Source organism: Dendropsophus ebraccatus, chromosome 3, assembly GCF_027789765.1.
Source record: "Dendropsophus ebraccatus isolate aDenEbr1 chromosome 3, aDenEbr1.pat, whole genome shotgun sequence".
NCBI classification, from domain to species: Eukaryota; Metazoa; Chordata; class Amphibia; order Anura; family Hylidae; genus Dendropsophus; species Dendropsophus ebraccatus.
The window spans coordinates 20,508,549-20,528,038 of NC_091456.1; the positions used below are offsets into that span (position 1 = coordinate 20,508,549).

The 19,490-nt window shown below is 46.5% G+C and overlaps 1 protein-coding gene across 4 annotated transcripts in view; it reads right to left on the reverse strand.

The window, feature by feature from the left end:
* TANGO2 (transport and golgi organization 2 homolog) overlaps nucleotides 1-19,490 on the reverse strand; it is a 121,532-nt gene that overhangs the window by 90,131 nt on the left and 11,911 nt on the right. Inside the window, exon 2 of one of the 4 annotated variants that reach the window (XM_069961070.1) lies at nucleotides 19,366-19,463. The exons of 2 other annotated variants lie outside the window; for them this stretch is intronic. The gene's annotated coding sequence lies outside the window, so the exon portion shown is untranslated. Of the gene's footprint in view, nucleotides 1-9,199; nucleotides 9,280-19,365; nucleotides 19,464-19,490 lie in introns of those variants that run through there. One more of the 4 variants, XM_069961069.1, reaches the window with a different exon arrangement.

The window sequence follows — 19,490 nt, forward strand, 5'->3', positions numbered from 1 at the left end:
ATTGGGTGGCTGTTTCTGCACTCTGTGAGGAGTTATGTTTGAGTGGAATACCCCTTTAATATCCAGGAGGGGGGATGATTCAGCATGGATTGTGGAATACCCCTTTAAAAGTCCCTTACTTCACTGACGACACTTACGGGCAAATGCACATATTAACTATGCACTACAGGGATGATGGAGACATTTCAACAGTAAGGATTTTTGGCACTTAGTTCTGCCCTACTTTGTACTACAAGTGTATAGCAATACAAGTCTATGGGACTTCTGGCAATTCCATATACCGCACACTGTAGTAATGGCCCAGGGACTTGTTAGGAAGTTTTAACATGTATACTGCCAAGAGGTAGAATGACATTCAACCTCATCAGAATTTGAACAGCACTGGAGCACCGGAATAACACTGCGCCTTTAACCGAATTACTGGAGAAGTTCCAGGGACATGTTTAAGCATTCAGTTTATTTTATCAAATGATGTTTTGGATGTGAATCTAAGAGATCTATACTGATGGAGTACTGCCGTGTACTGAGAATTCCTAGAGGCCTGCATACATATTTGATGCCCGCTTTATTTTCTACCAAACAAATGTTCTGCCAAAGTTTTAAACTTGTTTCCAACAAAATATGCATTTGACATGATGGTCCTCATAAAATCCTTACAAACTGAACAGCTGATCTTAAGTAAGTCAAAGAGATAGGAGAAGCTTAAAGAGTCAATGTCATGAAATTTATTTATTTGGTTTTTTTTTTGCAGAAATCAATAGTCCAGGCGATTTTAAGAAACTTTGTAATTGGGTTTATTAGGCAAATATGCCATTATCTGCATTCAAAAAGCCTTTTCCCAGGTCCCTCCCCCCTCCTTTCTGTCATCCACTGCAAAAAAACAGGAAATTGTGACTTGTTGCATCAGACACAACCCAGTCTGTTCTATAGAGAAGGGAGGAGGGAATTAGCCGGCAGCAGAGAGCAGAGAACAAAGGATTACACAAACACAGAGCTGGGTGACAGCATATTCAGAGGTCAGAGGTAGATTTGTAGATTAACTCTTTGTTGTCCTCTTTTGGTTTTTTATTTCCCTATCTCCATAGGAGAAAAATGAAGACAGGGGGGAGAGCTTAAGACTGCTTTTTCATGATAAAAATTCATTTTTCGGCTAATAAACCCAATTACAAAGTTTCTTAAAATCGCCTGGACTATTGATTTCTGCAAAATAAAAAAAAAAATCACGACAGTGACACTTTAATGATACTGATCATACCAAACATGAAACATGGTATAGGGGTAAAGGGAACTGCAGACTAAAAAAAATACATAAAATTACCACCATGGTCCTATGACAACTACAACACAGAATGCAGAAAATACTCCACATACTCCTATGTAGTGATGTTTCTACAACACTGCTTAGGCGTATACATACAAGTCACTCTGCTTTCTACATGGTCGTAAGCTTGTTACGGCCGCGGCGGCGTCCCGCGTTCCGGGCCGTCGCCGCGACCGCTACCTGCCCTATGCAGCAGCCGGTGTCCATAGTCGGGGACCCGGCGCTGCTGTCACCTCGGCCCCGGGGGGCGCCTCACCTCTCCACGCTCCTGTCTCCCGCTGTGCCGGCCGGCGCGCGCGTCCCCGCCTCCTCGGGCGCGCGCGCGCCGGCTGTCTCAGATTTAAAGGGGCAGTGCGCTCCTAATTGGTAGTTGCACCCAATCACTCCCCTATAAATCCCAGCATGCCCTGTCCTTAGTGTTGGAGCCTCTACATGCTTCCCATAGCGTTTGGCCCAGCCCCCTGTTGTTCCTGAGTCCTATCTGTTACCTGGTCCCAGTCCCTGTTCCTGAGTCCTATCCGTTACCCGGTCCCTAGTCCCTGTTCCTGGTTCCTGTTTCCCTGTCACTCCATCTGTTCCTGCGTTCAGCCTGTCACGTGCGCTCTCACCTGCAGACCTTTGCCAGTGCCATCTCCTGCCTACTGCTCCTGCCACGCCTCGCCTGCCGTCACCAGCAACCAAGCCAGGGGTAGCGACCTGGGGGTCGCCTGCCGCAGCAAGTCCATCCCGCCTTGCGGCGGGCTCTGGTGAAAACCAGCGGCCCCTTAGACTCCGCTCCCTGGTGAGGTTTGTGCCATCGCTGGTGCCGGTCCAGTGGATCCACTACTCCAGGCGTTACAGTAGGCTCCAACCATGGATCCCGGCGAGGTGCCAGATCTCCGTGACGTCGCCAGAGTGGTCGCGCAACAGGCTCAACAAATCCAGAAACAGTCACAGCAGATCCAGCAACTCACTGCCGCCTTACAGCAGCAGACTACTGCCCAGCGCACACCATCTCCTGACGCTGCTTCTTCACTCCGACTGGCTCACCCAAGCAAGTACTCTGGGGACTCTAAGTTGTGCAGAGGATTCCTGACTCAGTGCACCATGCACATTGAACTTTTGAGTAGTCAGTTTTCCACCGAGCGCTCTAAAGTGGCTTTCATCATCAGCCTATTAGAGGGTAGAGCCCTGGCCTGGGCCACGCCACTGTGGGACCGTGATGATCCTGTTGCTGCCAATCTCCGGGCCTTCCTATTCGAGTTTCGCTCCGTCTTTGAGGAACCTGCCCGTGCTTCTTCGGCCGAGACTGCTCTCCTCAACCTCTCTCAGGGCAGCTCCTCTGTCGGTGACTACGCCATCCAGTTCCGCACCCTGGCAGCTGAATTGGACTGGAACGAGGCCGCCCTGTTGGCCACCTTCAAGAAGGGCCTGTCTAGTCGAGTGAGAGACGTGCTCGCTGCCCGAGACCTGCCTACCTCCCTGAACGAACTCATTCTACTGGCCACCCGAGTTGATACTCGTTTTTCGGAGAGGGAGGAGGAGGTTCGGCATGAACATTTACTAACCCATTCCCGTCGCCACCCCCAGCTGGCGCCGGTTTTCCAGAATCCTGACCTTTCGATGTCCCAGCCCTCTCCTGAGATTCCTATGCAGGTGGAACGGGCTCACCTGACGCCTGATGAAAGAATCCGGCGCCTGGAGCAGAATCTCTGTCTCTATTGCGGTGGTTCCGATCACTTCCGGCTGGGATGTTCCCTACGTCCCCAAACATCCGGAGGACGCTCGCACCTAGGTCCGGTGGGACAGGTGTCCCTAGGTGCGAATGCCACCATTCCAAGTCTGTCTATGACTGTTTCCATCCGGACTCCCTCAGGACAAAATCATCAGACTACTGCCTTCCTCGATTCTGGCTCAGCAGGCAGTTTTATTGCGGCAACATTGGTCCAAAGATGGCGGCTACCCGTGACCCGACTAGCCAGGCCCCTGACTATCTCCTCGGTCACGGGCGAAATTCTTACCGACCGTGTGTCCTACCAGACCGCATCTTTAGTCCTCCAGGTGGGTCCTTCACATCAAGAAGAGATATCCTTCTACGTCCTGCCCCATTCTTCCCCCGCGGTCCTCCTGGGACTCCCGTGGCTACAAGAACATGCCCCTCAGCTGGACTGGAGAACCGGGGAGATTCTCAGTTGGGGTCAGGACTGTTCCCACCAGTGTCTCAAGTCACCTCAGACCAAGTGTATTATGTCATTTCCTGTCCCGGCCAAGCCTCTATCCGGCCTACCGGCAGAAGACCAAGACTCGGCGGATGCCTTCTCTGCCGAGGTGTACCCTCTCCCCGTACCCAAGACTAAGGTCGTGTCCTCTCACCACCGGAAGAACTTACAGAAGGTCCCTTGCCACGTTATACCGCCTGATCGCCTAGTGCCAGTCGTCACCTCCACTCTTCAGAGAGTACCCCCCGGAAAGACTCATGTTCACCCTGCGCTTCGAAGAGGTATTTTGAACTGGGGACATTCCTCGTTGGAGGCCGGGCACCCGGGAGTCCGTAAGACCGGCCAACGGATCTCTCGCCACTACTGGTGGCCCAGCCTATCCCAAGATGTCAAAGACTTTGTGGCTTCCTGTGCCATTTGCAGGCAAGAAAGAGGGGGAGGCCAAAGGGGGGGGGTACTGTTACGGCCGCGGCGGCGTCCCGCGTTCCGGGCCGTCGCCGCGACCGCTACCTGCCCTATGCAGCAGCCGGTGTCCATAGTCGGGGACCCGGCGCTGCTGTCACCTCGGCCCCGGGGGGCGCCTCACCTCTCCACGCTCCTGTCTCCCGCTGTGCCGGCCGGCGCGCGCGTCCCCGCCTCCTAGGGCGCGCGCGCGCCGGCTGTCTCAGATTTAAAGGGGCAGTGCGCTCCTAATTGGTAGTTGCACCCAATCACTCCCCTATAAATCCCAGCATGCCCTGTCCTTAGTGTTGGAGCCTCTACATGCTTCCCATAGCGTTTGGCCCAGCCCCCTGTTGTTCCTGAGTCCTATCTGTTACCTGGTCCCAGTCCCTGTTCCTGAGTCCTATCCGTTACCCGGTCCCTAGTCCCTGTTCCTGGTTCCTGTTTCCCTGTCACTCCATCTGTTCCTGCGTTCAGCCTGTCACGTGCGCTCTCACCTGCAGACCTTTGCCAGTGCCATCTCCTGCCTACTGCTCCTGCCACGCCTCGCCTGCCGTCACCAGCAACCAAGCCAGGGGTAGCGACCTGGGGGTCGCCTGCCGCAGCAAGTCCATCCCGCCTTGCGGCGGGCTCTGGTGAAAACCAGCGGCCCCTTAGACTCCGCTCCCTGGTGAGGTTTGTGCCATCGCTGGTGCCGGTCCAGTGGATCCACTACTCCAGGCGTTACAAAGCTGCATCCAGGAAACAGGCAAAAACACAACAGCTCAACGCAATGGCAAGATACAGACCCACTACAGACATGAAAATAGTTAAAAGCAGCAGTTAAAACCCCCCCAACTGCTAAAAAAAATCCTCACAAAAATAATAATTGCAAATAGTGTAAACCACCCCACCAACGATAAGGTTGCCCCATGCATAAAGCAGGGACGGGGAACCTTCGGCCCTCCCGCTGTTGCAAAACTACAATTCCCATCATGCCTGGACAGCCTTTGGCTGTCCAGGCATGATTGGAATTGTAGTTTTGCAACAGCGGGAGGGCCGAAGGTTCCCGGTCCCTGCTTTATACCTTCCTATCTGACTTGATGTTTCGTTCTTCAGCTTGGCACATTAGTTTAGTGAAGTCTTAAAGAATAGCTATTCCCATAATTCACAATAGGACGGAGACAGCTGGCAGAGATGTAGAAATACAACTTACATTTACTTTCTGCAAGATTAAACAAGTACAGAAACGGCTCACGTAAAAAAACAAAAAAAACAAAGGGCAGGTACTTCAAGGCGGAATAGGATGTACTGAAACTTTACAGGGGAAAAAGGTAAAGAAAAATGAAATGGTAAAGCCGATATTTATAGCCCAGAAACTCATTACAGCGTAATAATAGGTCACTAAGTGCAGCGGACAACGGTATTCTAATGATCTACGCCGTACGGCGCTCCGTCTCCGGCCACAATGCACTTCATTGTAACCAGGAATTGATTAAATAACAACCTGGGCTGAGTAATTACAGAGCGACATGGAAAAAGCTTCTCTGCTTCTCTCCTTTCACAACCAGAAAGGTAAGGTAGGGCCACAGGACAAGGACAAGGCTTTCTGCTGTCAAATAACACTGCAGATTTACAACCCGAGGGCATCCGAGGCTCCTGACACAGTGGATGCGATGAGTAGAGAGCGGGACCTCTGCATCCAGCAGAAACACGTCGGCAGGTGCAGCGACAGCCTATTCACAGCTAGACGCCAAGCGGGCACAGGCACATCCCCACCGCCAGCGCTGTGAAGACTAAATCATGTTGAACTCTCAAGCTTCTCAGGCATATCTAAGTACCAGCAGGAGATTATATATTATTTTTTAAATTTATTTTTATCTTATTTGGAGCTAGAGATATGTATTCAGCAAGATTAAAGGGGTTGTCTAGCAAAAAAAAATTCTGACAAATCAAGTGGTTTCAGAAAGTTATATAGATTTGTAATTTACGTCTATTTAAAAATCTTAGGTCTTTCCATACTTATCAGCTGTTGTATGTCCTGCAGGAAGTGGAATATTAGGTAAGTGCAGCCACCTGGTCACTCATTATATAGACGGACGCTAATAAAGATCACATTCTTTATTAGCAGACATCTATATAACAAAGATGGCTGCCTTTGCCTGATATGTTCCCGAAGTAGGCACATAGCTTTTTAAAGGAGAAGTCCGGCAATTTTTTTAATTAAAGTATTGTATTGGCCCCCAAAAGTTATACAAATCACCAATACACACTTTTTCCCTGCACTTACTACTGCATCAAGGCTTCACCTCCTAGATAACATGGTGATGTCACCTCCTAAATAACATGGTGATGTCACTTCCTGGATAACATGGTGATGTCACTTCCTGGATAACATGGTGATGTCACTTCCTGGATAACATGGTGATGTCACTTCCTGGATAACATGGTGATGTCACGACCCGACTCCCAGAGGTGTGCGAGCTGTGGCTGCTGGGGAGGATGATGGCGGGTGGGATGCTCAGTGTCCCTCCAGTGCCTTGTGTGCTTCAGTGTCCCTCTGCCATCATCCTCTCCAGCAGCCACAGCCCGCACAGCTCTGGGAGTCGGGTCGTGACTTTACCATGCTATCCAGGAAGTGACATCACCAAGTTATCCAGGAAGTGACATCACCAAGTTATCCAGGAAGTGACATCACCAAGTTATCCAGGAAGTGACATCTCCAAGTTATCCAGGAAGTGACATCACCATGTTATCCAGGAAGTGAAGCCTTGATGCAGTAGTAAGTGCAGGGAAATAAACACTTTATGTGCATTTCCCGTAATAAGTGTAAAATGGTGATTTGTATAACTTTTGGGGGCAATGCAATACTTTAATAAAACATTTTTTCCAGACTTCTCCTTTAAAAGGAACCTGTCACCCCCCGTGTCAGGGTGACAGGCTCCCGACCCCCCGCTACAGCCCCCTATACTCACCTGATCCCGCCGGGTCCTGCTTCTGGATCCGGTCGGGTCACGGATGAGTCCAACACTCATAGAGAATGACAGGAGAGTCCAGCGCTCCGTCATTCTCTATGAGCGTTGGACTCATCTCTCAGCGCGCGCGCCGGGCTGCAGCGGCTGAGATCTCCGTAACCTGACCGGATCCAGAAGCGGGACCCGGCGGGATCAGGTGAGTATAGGGGGCTGTAGCGGGGGGTCGGGAGCCTGTCACCCTGGCACGGGGGGGTGACAGGTTCCCTTTAATGAAGGGTTGAAGGACTTGTCACTAGTGTTGAACAGAGAGGCCGACATGTTTGGCAATGCTCTCCGAATCTGAACATTTGGCATTTGACTCCTTGCGGCTGCAGAAGTTGGATGTCGTCCTAGGGAGTCCTGGAAAACATGGATACAGCCTATGGTATGTATCCATGTTCTTCAGGACTCATCTAGCTTCTGCCGCTGCGGGTAGTCAAAAGCTGAATGTTTGGATTTGGAGAACGTTGCTGAACTCGAACATGTCGGCCTCTCTGCTTAACACTACTCACCAAGCAAAGAAGGTAAAAGATGAAGGGTCATCTGTACCAAAACAACCAGGCATACGGCAGCCGATAAGTACTGGAAAACTTGATATTTTTAAATAGAGGTAAATTACAAATCTATATAACCTTCGGACACCAGTCGATTTGAATGGATTTTAATTCCGGAGTATCCATTTAATTCTGGACTGATCTGTCTGCAAAATGGAATGATAACCTGATGGAACGGAATGTAAAAAAATCCCAACAAAATTATTAATATGGGCCAATAGAAGAATTTGTACGGCCCATAATAAAAAGATATTTGATTTAAAAAAAAATATTGTACAGCCCTATAAGATTTTTATGGACTTGGTTTAACTTGATGCTCGGTACATTCCACAGGATACACTTCTGGTTGAGTTGTTGTGTTTCCTGCAGTAAGGACTGTGCAGTTGGTGGCAGCAGTGGGGGATTGGGGGCAATGAGTATAACCTACATTTTAAAGTCATGTTTGGTTTTTTTTTATGTAAAAGTGACAGAATAGGATACAATGTAGACAATTACTATTGTGTACAACATGGGAAAACTACAATTCCCATCATGCCTTAGCTTTAGCTATCCGGGATAGGAATTGTAGTTTTGCAATATCTATAGTGCCATAGTTTGGTTTGACACCTGTGATGTACACGATAGTGACCGACACCTGTGATGTACACGACAGTGACCGACACCTGGGATGTACACGACAGTGACCGACACCTGGGATGTACACCATAGTGACCGACACCTGGGATGTACACCATAGTGACCGACACCTGGGATGTACACGACAGTGACCGACACCTGGGATGTACACGACAGTGACCGACACCTGGGATGTACACGACAGTGACCGACACCTGGGATGTACACCATAGTGACCGACACCTGGGATGTACACCATAGTGACCGACACCTGGGATGTACACCATAGTGACCGACACCTGGGATGTACACCATAGAGACCGACACCTGGGATGTACACCATAGTGACCGACACCTTGGATGTACACCATAGTGACCGACACCTGGGATGTACACCATAGTGACCGACCCCTTGATGTACACGACAGTGACCGACACCTGGGATGTACATGATAGTGACCGACACCTGGGTGGGATGTACACGATAGTGACCGGCAGCTGGGATGTACACCATAGTGACCGACACCTGGGATGTACACCACAGTGACCGACACCTGGGATGTACACGATAGTGACCGACACCTGGGATGTACACCATAGTGACCGATCTGTCAAACAAGTCTAGCCAGGTCTACAACTTGAGGGTGCGTTCACACTTACAGGATTTGCAACAGATTTGCTTTGAATCTACATCTTCAAATCTGCTGCAGATCCTGTACGTGTGAACGCACCCTGATGAGGCTGCATGTATCCGAAACACGGAGAAATGTTGGTTAAAGGATAGGGCAAGCTAAAGCTTTGGCTGTCCAGGCATGATGGGAGTTGTAGTTCTGCACAGGCTGGTGGGTGTCACAGCTACAGGGAGTCACAGGATGGACTATGGAGGGACTGTGCCCCAGCTGCATCACATAACATACAACGCCTAACAATAGGGCAGCTGTATAGCCGGGAGGCTTGGCCATGTCCTGCCTATGTCCAGCACTATACAATGGACCAGGACTATAGGCGGAGACGAGCAGCAGCCTCAGTGACGGGAGGAGCACAGACAATGACACGGAGCGGAGATACCGGACATACCTTCCTGCCGGTACACTACTGCTTATATACCGCTCCGGAACAACTCATCCAATGATAGATGCGATTTCCAAGAAGGCTAAAGGACCTGTGATGACGTCACGCTCACGTGACCAGCTTCTTGTGTGGGCGGGGCTATCTTCAGTCTCTTGTTTTCCCTGGGCTGTTTATGAGGGTTACCAAGGTTTCTGTGCAGTGGAATCTGCTACACAGGAGGTAGCCACACTCCGAGTGTAATAGTCTGCAGAGACAGGGGCTGGGGCTGTACTTTTATGCAATGTTCTGTAGGGATAAGGTATATGACTGCATCTTTATGCAATGATCTGCAGAGAGAGGGGCTTTGGCTGTACTTTGATGCAATGTTCTGCAGGGACAGGGGCTTTGACTGTACTTTGATGCAATGTTCTAAAGGGACAGGGGCTTTGGCTGTACTTTGATGCAATGTTCTGCAGGGACAGGGGCTTTGGCTGTACTTTGATGCAATGTTCTAAAGGGACAGGGGCTTTGGCTGTACTTTGATGCAATGTTCTGCAGGGGCTTTGGCTGTACTTTGATGCAATGTTCTGCAGTGACATGGCCTGTGTCTGTACTTTTATGCAATGTTCTGCTGGGAAAGGGTCTGTGACTGTACATTGATGCAATGTTCTGCAGAGACAGGGGCTTTGTACGCTTATGCAATGTTCTGCAGAGACAGGGTCTGTGGCTGTACTTTAATGCAATGTTCTGTAGGTATAGGGTCTGTGGCTGTACTTTGATGCAATGTTCTGCAGTGACATGGCCTGTGTCTGTATTTTTATGCAATGTTCTGCTGGGAAAGGGTCTGTGGCTGTACTTTGATGCAATGTTCTGTAGGGACAGGGTATTTGGCAGTAATTTTATGCAATATTCTGCAGGGACAGGGGTCTGGTTTTACTGTGCTGCTATGTTCCGCAGAGAAGGGTCTGTGGCTCTATTTGTATGCAATGTTCTGCAGGGTGTGTGTGGCTGTACTTGCAATTAGAGATGAGCGAACCTGGAGCATGCTCAAGTCCATCCGAACCCGAACTTTCGGCATGTGATTAGCGGTGGCTGCTGAAGTTGGATAAAGCCCTAAGGCTATGTGGAAAACATGGATATAGTCATTGGCTGTATCCATGTTTTCCAGACAACCTTAGAGCTTTATCCAAGTTCAGCAGCCCCAGCTTATCAAATGCCGATCGTTCGGGTTCGGATCGACTCTAACCCAAACCCGGTTCGCTCATCTCTACTTGCAATATTTTGCAAGGACTGGGGTCTAGTTGTAATGCGTGTGTCTGTAGAGGCAGGGGCTGTGACTTATGCAATGTACTGCAGGTACATTCCTGATCTTGCACTATAAATTGTGCAAAAACCCGCCAAAGTTCCAAATTGCGCATTTTTGTTTACATCAAATCCAGAAAAAATGGTATAAAAATCAAAAAGTCGCAAGCAAGGTACCGAAAGAAAGAACAGGTCATGGCGCAAAAAAAAAAAATACCTCACACAATTCCACAGACCAAACAATAAAAATGTTATAAGGATGGAAATAGAGTAGAGATGAGCGAACCTGGAGCATGCTCGAGTCGATCCGAACTCGAACTTTCGGCATTTGATTAGCGGTGGCTGCTGAAGTTGGATAAAGCTCTAAGGCTATGTGGAAATCATGGATATAGTCATTGGCTGTATCCATGTTTTCCAGACAACCTTAGAGCTTTATCCAAGTTCAGCAGCCCCAGCTAATCAAATGCCGAACGTTCGGGTCCGCATCGACTCGAACCCGGTTCGCTCATCTCTAGAGTAGAGCAGTTTTAGTTTTTAGGGGGGGGGGGGGGGGCTTAGCATTTTTTAGCATTTAGGGTTTTTTTTTAAAGATTTTAATTTTTTGAATGCCATCAAATAATAAAAAAAAAAAGTTATACAAGTTACATATTGTTGTAACCATACTTACTTGAGGAATATAGATAACATGTCAGTTTTACCATAGGGTGAATGATGTAAACATGAAATGCCTCAAAATAAAAAGAATTGCACCTTTTTTTTTTTTTTTTTTCAATTTCACTGCACAAATACATTTTTTTCTGGTTTTGCAACATATGTAATGGAAAAATTAAGTCTGTAATTGCAAAGTATAATTGATGTTGCAAAAAATAAGGGCTCATGCGGGTCTGTAGGAGAGAAATATGCAAGCCCTGTGGCCTTTTAAACAAGAGGAGAAATAAAAGTGCAAAAATGAAAACAGTCCTTAAAGGGTTAAAGGGGTTGTCTGGCAAACAGAAAACCCACAGTTCCCGAAAGTATAAGGTGTATGGGGACCTTTAGATGTAACAGCCTTTATGTGGGGTTAAAGTGCAACGCCGGCGGTTTTTTTTTTAGCTTATGTAACACACATTACAAAGTTATATAACTTTGTAATGTGTCTAAATAACCTATCTGGCTCCGATCCCCCCCCTTTCCAACAAGCCTCCCCCCCCCCCCCCCGGAAGTTAAATAAAATAAACATACTCGATTATGGTCGACCCCATCCTTTTCACCCGGGCGCCATTTTGTGACTATGTCGTCACAGCAGGGGGCGGGCCAGGCCTTCATCCTCTTCAGCATCTTCTGCTGAAGTGAATGGGACATGAAAAGGCTGCTGGTGCACTTGCTCACCAGCAGCCTTTTCATTGGCTGGACCGTATCGAGTGCCGATCGCCACCAGATGGATGGTAAGTATGATCTCTGTGTGTGTCTGTGTTTTTGGTTTCTTTTTTCTGTCCCGCCGGAGTTGTCCTTTAGGCTGGGTTCACACTACGTATATTTCAGTCAGTATATGTATATTTCAGTCAGTATATTTCAGTCAGTATTGCAACCAAAACCAGGAGTGGATTAAAAACACAGAAAGGATCTGTTCACACAATGATTAAATTGAGTGGATGGCCGCCATTTAATGGCAAATATTTGCTGTTATTTTAGAGCAACGGCTGTTATATTGAAATAATGGCCGTTATTTACTATTATATGGCGGCCATCCACTCAATTTCAACATTGTGTGAACAGATCCTTTCTGTGTTTTAATCCACTCCTGGTTTTGGTTGCAATACTGACTGAAATATACATATACTGACTGAAATATACGTAGTGTGAACGCAGCCTTACCCAACATGTATTGGTACCCACAGATCAGCCTATAAAGTGTTCCAGGAAATATTTCCGGGCAGGGAAGTCTTTTTTTTTTTTTAAATGCCTCTGGGTGCAGTGCAAATACAAAAAAAACATACTCGCCTACCCATATTTCCAGCTGCTGCTGTTTTGATAGCACTTGGCCCCTGCTGCTCCTCTTCCTCAGAAGCAGGTGTAGATTTGTATCCTGACCTATGTGTGAGCGAGCATAAATCATGATAAATCTGGCATGGGAGGAGGCCACGCCTTCTCCCTGCCAAGCACGCCCATCAGGCCAGTGGGGAAAAGGGGTAATTCTACACCAGGGGTACAAAAAATATCACAGGAACCAGGTCTGTAGCAAGGAGAAGGACGTTATGAGATCTAAGGTGCAATAAAGGTAGTCCGGCACAGCTGACTCAATCACAGGTATTGGGTAATAGTCCTATTACACTGAACGATTTATCATTCGTTTTTGCATGATAACGATCTAATTCGAACGATAATCGTATGTGTAAACGCAGCGAACGATCAAGCGACGAGCGAGAAATCGTTCATTTTGATCTTACAACATGTTCTCAAATCGTCGTTAATCGTTCACAAAAAATTCGCAGATCGTTCCGTGTAAACAGTCTTTCAACGATTTCACCTATGTGTGAGATAAGGCTTAAGCGATCGTAAAACGTTCGCATAACGGTTTTTCCGTACGATTTATTGTTCCATCTAAACGCTGATCGTTATAAAAAAACATCGTTCATTCAAAATCGTGAATCGTGCGATCGGGCGAATTATCGCTCTGTGTAAAAGTACCATAAGTCAGTATGATAGCAACATGCAGCCAACTTATCGTGGACGAACAAATCCGTAAAACCTAGTTGCAGTGCTCTGCCCCATGAAGGGATCCAAAAAAGTATAAATGCAAGGTAGTGAATAGGCGGCACTCACCATATAAACTTGAATGGTTATTTTATTGGACGAAACAATCACCGATTACAACATAAGTGCAAATACATGAATAACGTAAAACGGCTATTGCCTTTGGAGCACCCCTGCAATGTCTTGTCTTGCACTTATGTTGTAATCAGCGATTGTTTTGTCCAATAAAACAACCATTTAAGTTTATATGGTGAGTGCCGCGTATTCACTACCTTGCATATATATATATATATATATATATATATATATATATATAGATTTTATGAGATCTGTCTCTGCTCTGCGCAAATAGCTTTTACTTTGTCAGCCATGCTTATTCATCAACTGCCATGGGGTACAGTGTACATCACAGATAATGGAGGAGTTCGAGTGGATCTTCACTTTTGTAGTACGATAAATGTATGCAGTGTAGCAAAAAAATACATTCAAGTTTCTATAGGTTTTCTGCAATGCTGTCGTTTTCTGTATAGTAATATATAAAGTAAGGAACTGCGAGACTGAAATCCGTATCATTATTACTCTTTGACCTTCACACACTGACAAGTTCATTCATGTGAAAATTCAGCTTCTTTATTATTTGTGGATCAGGAGTCTATCGTAATCAGCAAATTCAGCCGTGGATTATACAGATAGCAGGGCCTTGTTTAGCCCTGACACCACAAATGGCTTATGAGCAACTAACCATGCAAAGGTAATAAGCTGCCGATTTAGTGAGTCATTTCTGGAGCGTATAGATAAAGTAGAGAAAGGACTATTGATGGCTGCACGATAGATAGAAGATATAGCTAAAAGTCACAGTAAGAGCAGCTTTCCCATCACAAGAAATGGAGTTTGAGTGGTGGATATTGTATTGTTAGGACTTTAGGACCCATCAGTGACCTGATACACACAGGTCTGTGCATTGTCTGAACACACACGATTACCTACAGACCATTGGGGAAACACAAAGCTGGATGTGTGCTTTCCAGAAGATGAATAACCCTTTCACTATTAGTGATCTGTCCACACATTAGGACAATGCTGCATATCGCCTACGTATGCTTTACCTGCTCAATCTAACCTTCATCTGCATTGCAAAGTGCATATTCCAACATGGATTATACCCTGCAGGGGTGGTTATACAGATATTTCTAGATGATGTTTTTAAAAAGGCTCGGGTAATGATCAGTAGGGGTCCAAGATATACTAATGTTGCTTTTTTTTACTAGATAAATAAATATTTATATCTGCAAGACATCCTTTATTATAGGAGTTCTTGGATAGCACAGTGGGTAGGATTGCTTGTTTAGAAAACAAAGGTCTTAAAGGGAAACTATCAGCAGGTAAGACAAATCAAACCTACTGATAGCTCCCTATTGTACACAGGGTGCTGAGGATCTGGGTAAGTCTCTTATCTTCATCCTCAGTGCTGTTTCCGTGCAGTTTGTAGACCAAACCTAATTAGGCCATTTGGAGCACTGAGGGCGGGACCACAGTCCACCCAGTGCAGTCCCCGGCCAGCCTGCCCCTTCTAATTTTAGTGTCCCACCACGGGTGTGTTGTGTTTCACACCTGACGCAAAAGCTTCTTCTCTAGGTTAAGTGGTGATAAAGCGTTCTTTAGTTTCGCCACAAGATGTCAGTGTTCTATATATAAGCTCTTATGGATTGCACAGCTGTAGCTAACAAAGGGTTCCTTTTTCTTATGTATTATGCACTTCTGTTGTCCAATGGAGATATTTTTTCTTTCCGACCTATCCCTCTTCTTCGTTTTATTGGCACGCATTCCTTTCCACCACTCACAGGGTCTCTTACACATCCCTGTAGGAAGTAGTCACTTGGTGGGAGGAAGTTTAGCTTCCTCAGATTACTCAGATTCTTGTAGGAGGAGGACGCACATAGCAGACGCCCCTGCAGAGCCCTTGTTCGGGACAAGTCTAGTCTAGACAGTGCGTTGGTGAGGTAGCGAGACACACATGTATGAAACAACCAGAGACACTCAGTTCCTCCAGTTTATCCAATGTTTCCACTATCAATGCTAGACACTACTAAGAGGGGATAAACCCAGCCCACTCTACAAAGTGCCGGGCAGTCTCCTGATACACAGAGGAGCTAGCCTGGATAGGACAAAGCTACCAGAGGGTCTACGTATCCTATCTCGCAGTGGTAGTAAGCCCGGGAAGTCTCGGACATTTAGCTTCACCCAGGTAACCACCTCAGCATACATTACCTGCTCAGTGCCGTGGCTGTGTGTGAGGCTCCCGGCTGCCCTCCATCACCTGCTTCAGGCTCCTGCTTGCTTTGGAGCCTCCCGACATTGGCTGACCGCCGGGAGATGCTGGGAGGCCCTAAAGCAAGCAGGAGCCTGAAGCAGGTGATGTATGCTCCAGGGCTGCCCCCGGCCCGGAGCATACATTTTCTGCTCGGAGCTGCGGCTGTGTGAGGCTCCTGTTGGTCTGGGTTAAAGAGGCTGGGTTACATATCCGCAGCTTCGTGTAAACAGTATTTCACAGATTCAACCTATGTGTGAGATAGGCTTAAGCGATCTTAAAACGATTTTTCCAAACGATTTACCATTCCATCTAAACGATGATCGTTATAAAAAGCACATCATTACTTCAATATCGTTTGATTGGGCGAAGTATTGCTCCGTGTAAACGGACCATAACTCAGGCCTATCATCAGGTGATGGAGCATTTTTAACAAGTCTCCTTGGATAATTGTCCCTTGTTAAAAGATCTGGCATTAATAATAATAAAAATAATAATAATATTTATTTGTATAGCGCCAACAGATTCCGCAGCGCTTGCGCATTAAACTGTGATTTGTAAATTACTCCTATTTAAAAATCTCAAGTCTTCCAATACTTGTCATCTGCTGTATGTCTTGCAGGAAGTGGTGTATTCTTTCCAGTCTGACACAGTACTCACTACTGCCACCTCTGTTCGTGATAGGAACTGTCCAGAGCAGTGGAAAATCTCCATAGAAAATCTCTACTGCTCTGGACAGGTGGCAGCAAAGAGCACTGTGTCAGACTGGAAAGAATAAGCCACTTCCTGCACTACATACAGCACTCCATTCATTCTCTATAAGTGTTGGACTCATCTCTGATGCACGCCAGGCTTCTGACGGTGATATCTCGGCATCGGGAGCGGGTCCAGGAGTAGGACTTCGTGCACGGGGTAAGTATAAGGGTTTCTAGCGGGGAGGTCGGCCAGGCTCTGCCCTGGCATGGGGGGTGACTGGTCTTCTTTAACCCCTAGGCGACCCTGGATGTACCTGTACGTCCAGGGCCGCCTCCGCGCATTCAGAGCGGGGCCGCGCTCTGAACCACCGCGGTCCCGGGTGCCGCTTGTAGCCCGGGACCACGGCTATTAGCGGGCACGGTCCGATTGCCGTACCCGCTAATAAAGTAATCGGATGCAGCTGTCAAAGTTGACAGCTGCATCCGATTACTTACTGCAGCACTTCCCTGGTGTCTAATGGGGAGAATCGCTCCTCCGGGACGTTGTCCCGGAGGAGCGATCTCCACATTTTACCCTGTCCAGGGTCAGCGCCTCAATGAGAGATCAGTGCACTTATACTAGAAGTCCCCCAGGGGGGCTTCTAGTATAAGTGTAAAAGTAAAAATAAAAGTGTTGTTATTAAAGGAGAAGTCCAGCCAAAATTATTTTTTTATATGTTACTATGAAAAGTTATACAATTTTCTAATGTACATTAATTATGGGAAATGCTCATATACTGCTATTTCCCTTAATTTAGTGTATCAGGAAGTGTTAGAATTCTCTCAGATCCAGTGACGTCACGACGAAAGGTGTAATTCCTATGGAGTGTCCAGCAGGTGGCGCTCTTTATATAGAAGTCAATGAGTACCATTGACTTCTATATATAGTGCGCCCCTGCTGGACACTCCATAGGAATTACAGTGTATGTAATGTAATGTTATGCACTGTACTTTTGGGGACTTCATGAATACATTTATAGAATACTTTGGGGAGCAAGTGTCCTTGCTCTCCAAAGTATCCCATAAATGTATTCAATGAATAGATTTGCAGGGCACCGAGCAGGGAGGGAGAGGAGTGCCATCTACCTCCCCCCTCCCTGCTCGGTGCTGGGCACATATACAAAGTACTATTCCCCCATTATCTGCAGATAATGGGGGAGTAGTACCTGTGCTATCCCTATCACCGCTGCCGCCGCCGCTCACACAGGGGCTGCCTCTGACTGCCGCTCACTCCCTGCGGGCGGCAGTCAGCAGTCAGGGATAGTGAGGAGCGGCACTGCCGGCCGGATAGTGAGTAGCGGCGCGGGCGGGTGGGCGTGAGTGAGCAGCTGGCTGGATAGTGAGTATCGGCGCGGGCGGGTGGGTGGGAGTGAGCGGCAGTCAGAGGCAGCCCCTGTGTGAGCGGCGGTGATAGGGATAGCACAGGTACTACTCCCCCATTATCTGCAGAGTACTTTGTATATGTTCCCAGCACCGAGCAGGGAGGGGGAGGTAGATTACACTCCTCTCCCTCCCTGCTCGGTGCCCAGCAAATCTATTCATTGAATACATTTATGGGATACTTTGGGGAGCAAGGACACTTGCTCCCCAAAGTATTCTATAAATGTATTCATAAAGTCCCCAAAAGAACAGTGCATAACATTACATTACATACACTGTAATTCCTATGGAGTGTCCAGCAGGGGCGCACTATATATAGAAGTCAATGGTACTCATTGACTTCTATATAAAGAGCGCCACCTGCTGGACACTCCATAGGAATTACATCTTTCGTTGTGACGTCACTGGATCTGAGAGAATTCTAAAACTTCCTGATACGCTAAATTAAGGGAAATAGCAGTATATGAGCATTTCCCATAATTAATGTACAAATAGCAGTATATGAGCATTTCCCATAATTAATGTACATTAGAAAATTGTAATAACATATAAAAAAATAATTTTGGCCGGACTTCTCCTTTAATAAAAATCCCCTCCCCTAATAAAAGTCAGAATCACCCCCCTTTTCCTATGTTATAAATAAAAATAAACAAACATGTTTGGTATCGCCCGAACTATTAATTTATCACATTCCTGATCTCGCACGGTAAATGGCATAAGCGCAAAAAAATCCCAAAGTGCAAAATTGCGCATTTTTGGTCGCATCAAATCCAGAAAAATTGTAATAAAAAGTGATCAAAAAGTCGTATATGCGCAATCAAGGTACCGATAGAAAGAACACATCATGGCGCAAAGAATGACACCTGACACAGCCCCATAGACCAAAGGATAAAAGCGCTATAAGCCTGGGAATGGAGCGATTTTTAGGAACATATATTTGTTAACAATGGTTTGAATTTTTTACAGGCCATCAGATTTTTTTTTTCAATTTCACCATACTTTGAATTTTTTTCTGGTTTCGCAGTGTACTTTATAAAAAAATTCAGCCTGTCATTGCAAAGTACAATTACTGGTGCAAAAAATAAGGGCTCATGTGGGTTTTTAGGTGAAAAAATGCAAGTGCTATGGCCTTTTAAGCACAAGGAGGAAAAAACGAAAACGCAAAAATTGAAATCCTCTAAAATTGAGGTCCTCTAAGGGTTAAGCAGCTTGGTTGGGGGCGAATGGAATATCAGTAAAAAGCCAGAGCTAGGAATTGTTAGGTGTCTTTTTTAATTAAAATAAACTGGTACCAGAACGTTATATAAATTTGTAAATTACTCCTATTTAAACATCTCAAGCCTTCCAGTACTTATCATCGGCTGTATGTCCTGCAGGAAGTTGTGTATTCTCTCCAGTCTGACACCCACAATTTTTTTTTATGATCATAAAAACATGTATATAAAAATAAAGGATATCTAAACAGGGCTGAATAATTTACCAGGACACTGTGTATTAACATATATACTACTATGATAAAATACAAAAAAAAAAAAAAAAATCCCTAGTAAAATGAATCGAGTCCTGTTTCTAGAATACAAGGGGAGAAAAAAAATCAAGTATGACATATCCTGTCTTGTAATATAACCAATGAAATATCCAGAAAGCAACTATTCCAGACCAAGCATTGTTCGGAGGCCGATGCTATATCACAGTGACAAAGTCCTATGTATATGTATTCCCGGCACATCATTTACCTTGCAATTTAATCGTTGCAATAATCACATCACTCGGGAAAGTGGCAATCCCAATATCAATCACTGCGTGTATCCCAGCAGTAAGCATCGAAGTGTCACTGTGGAGAGAGTCACAGCAAAATATG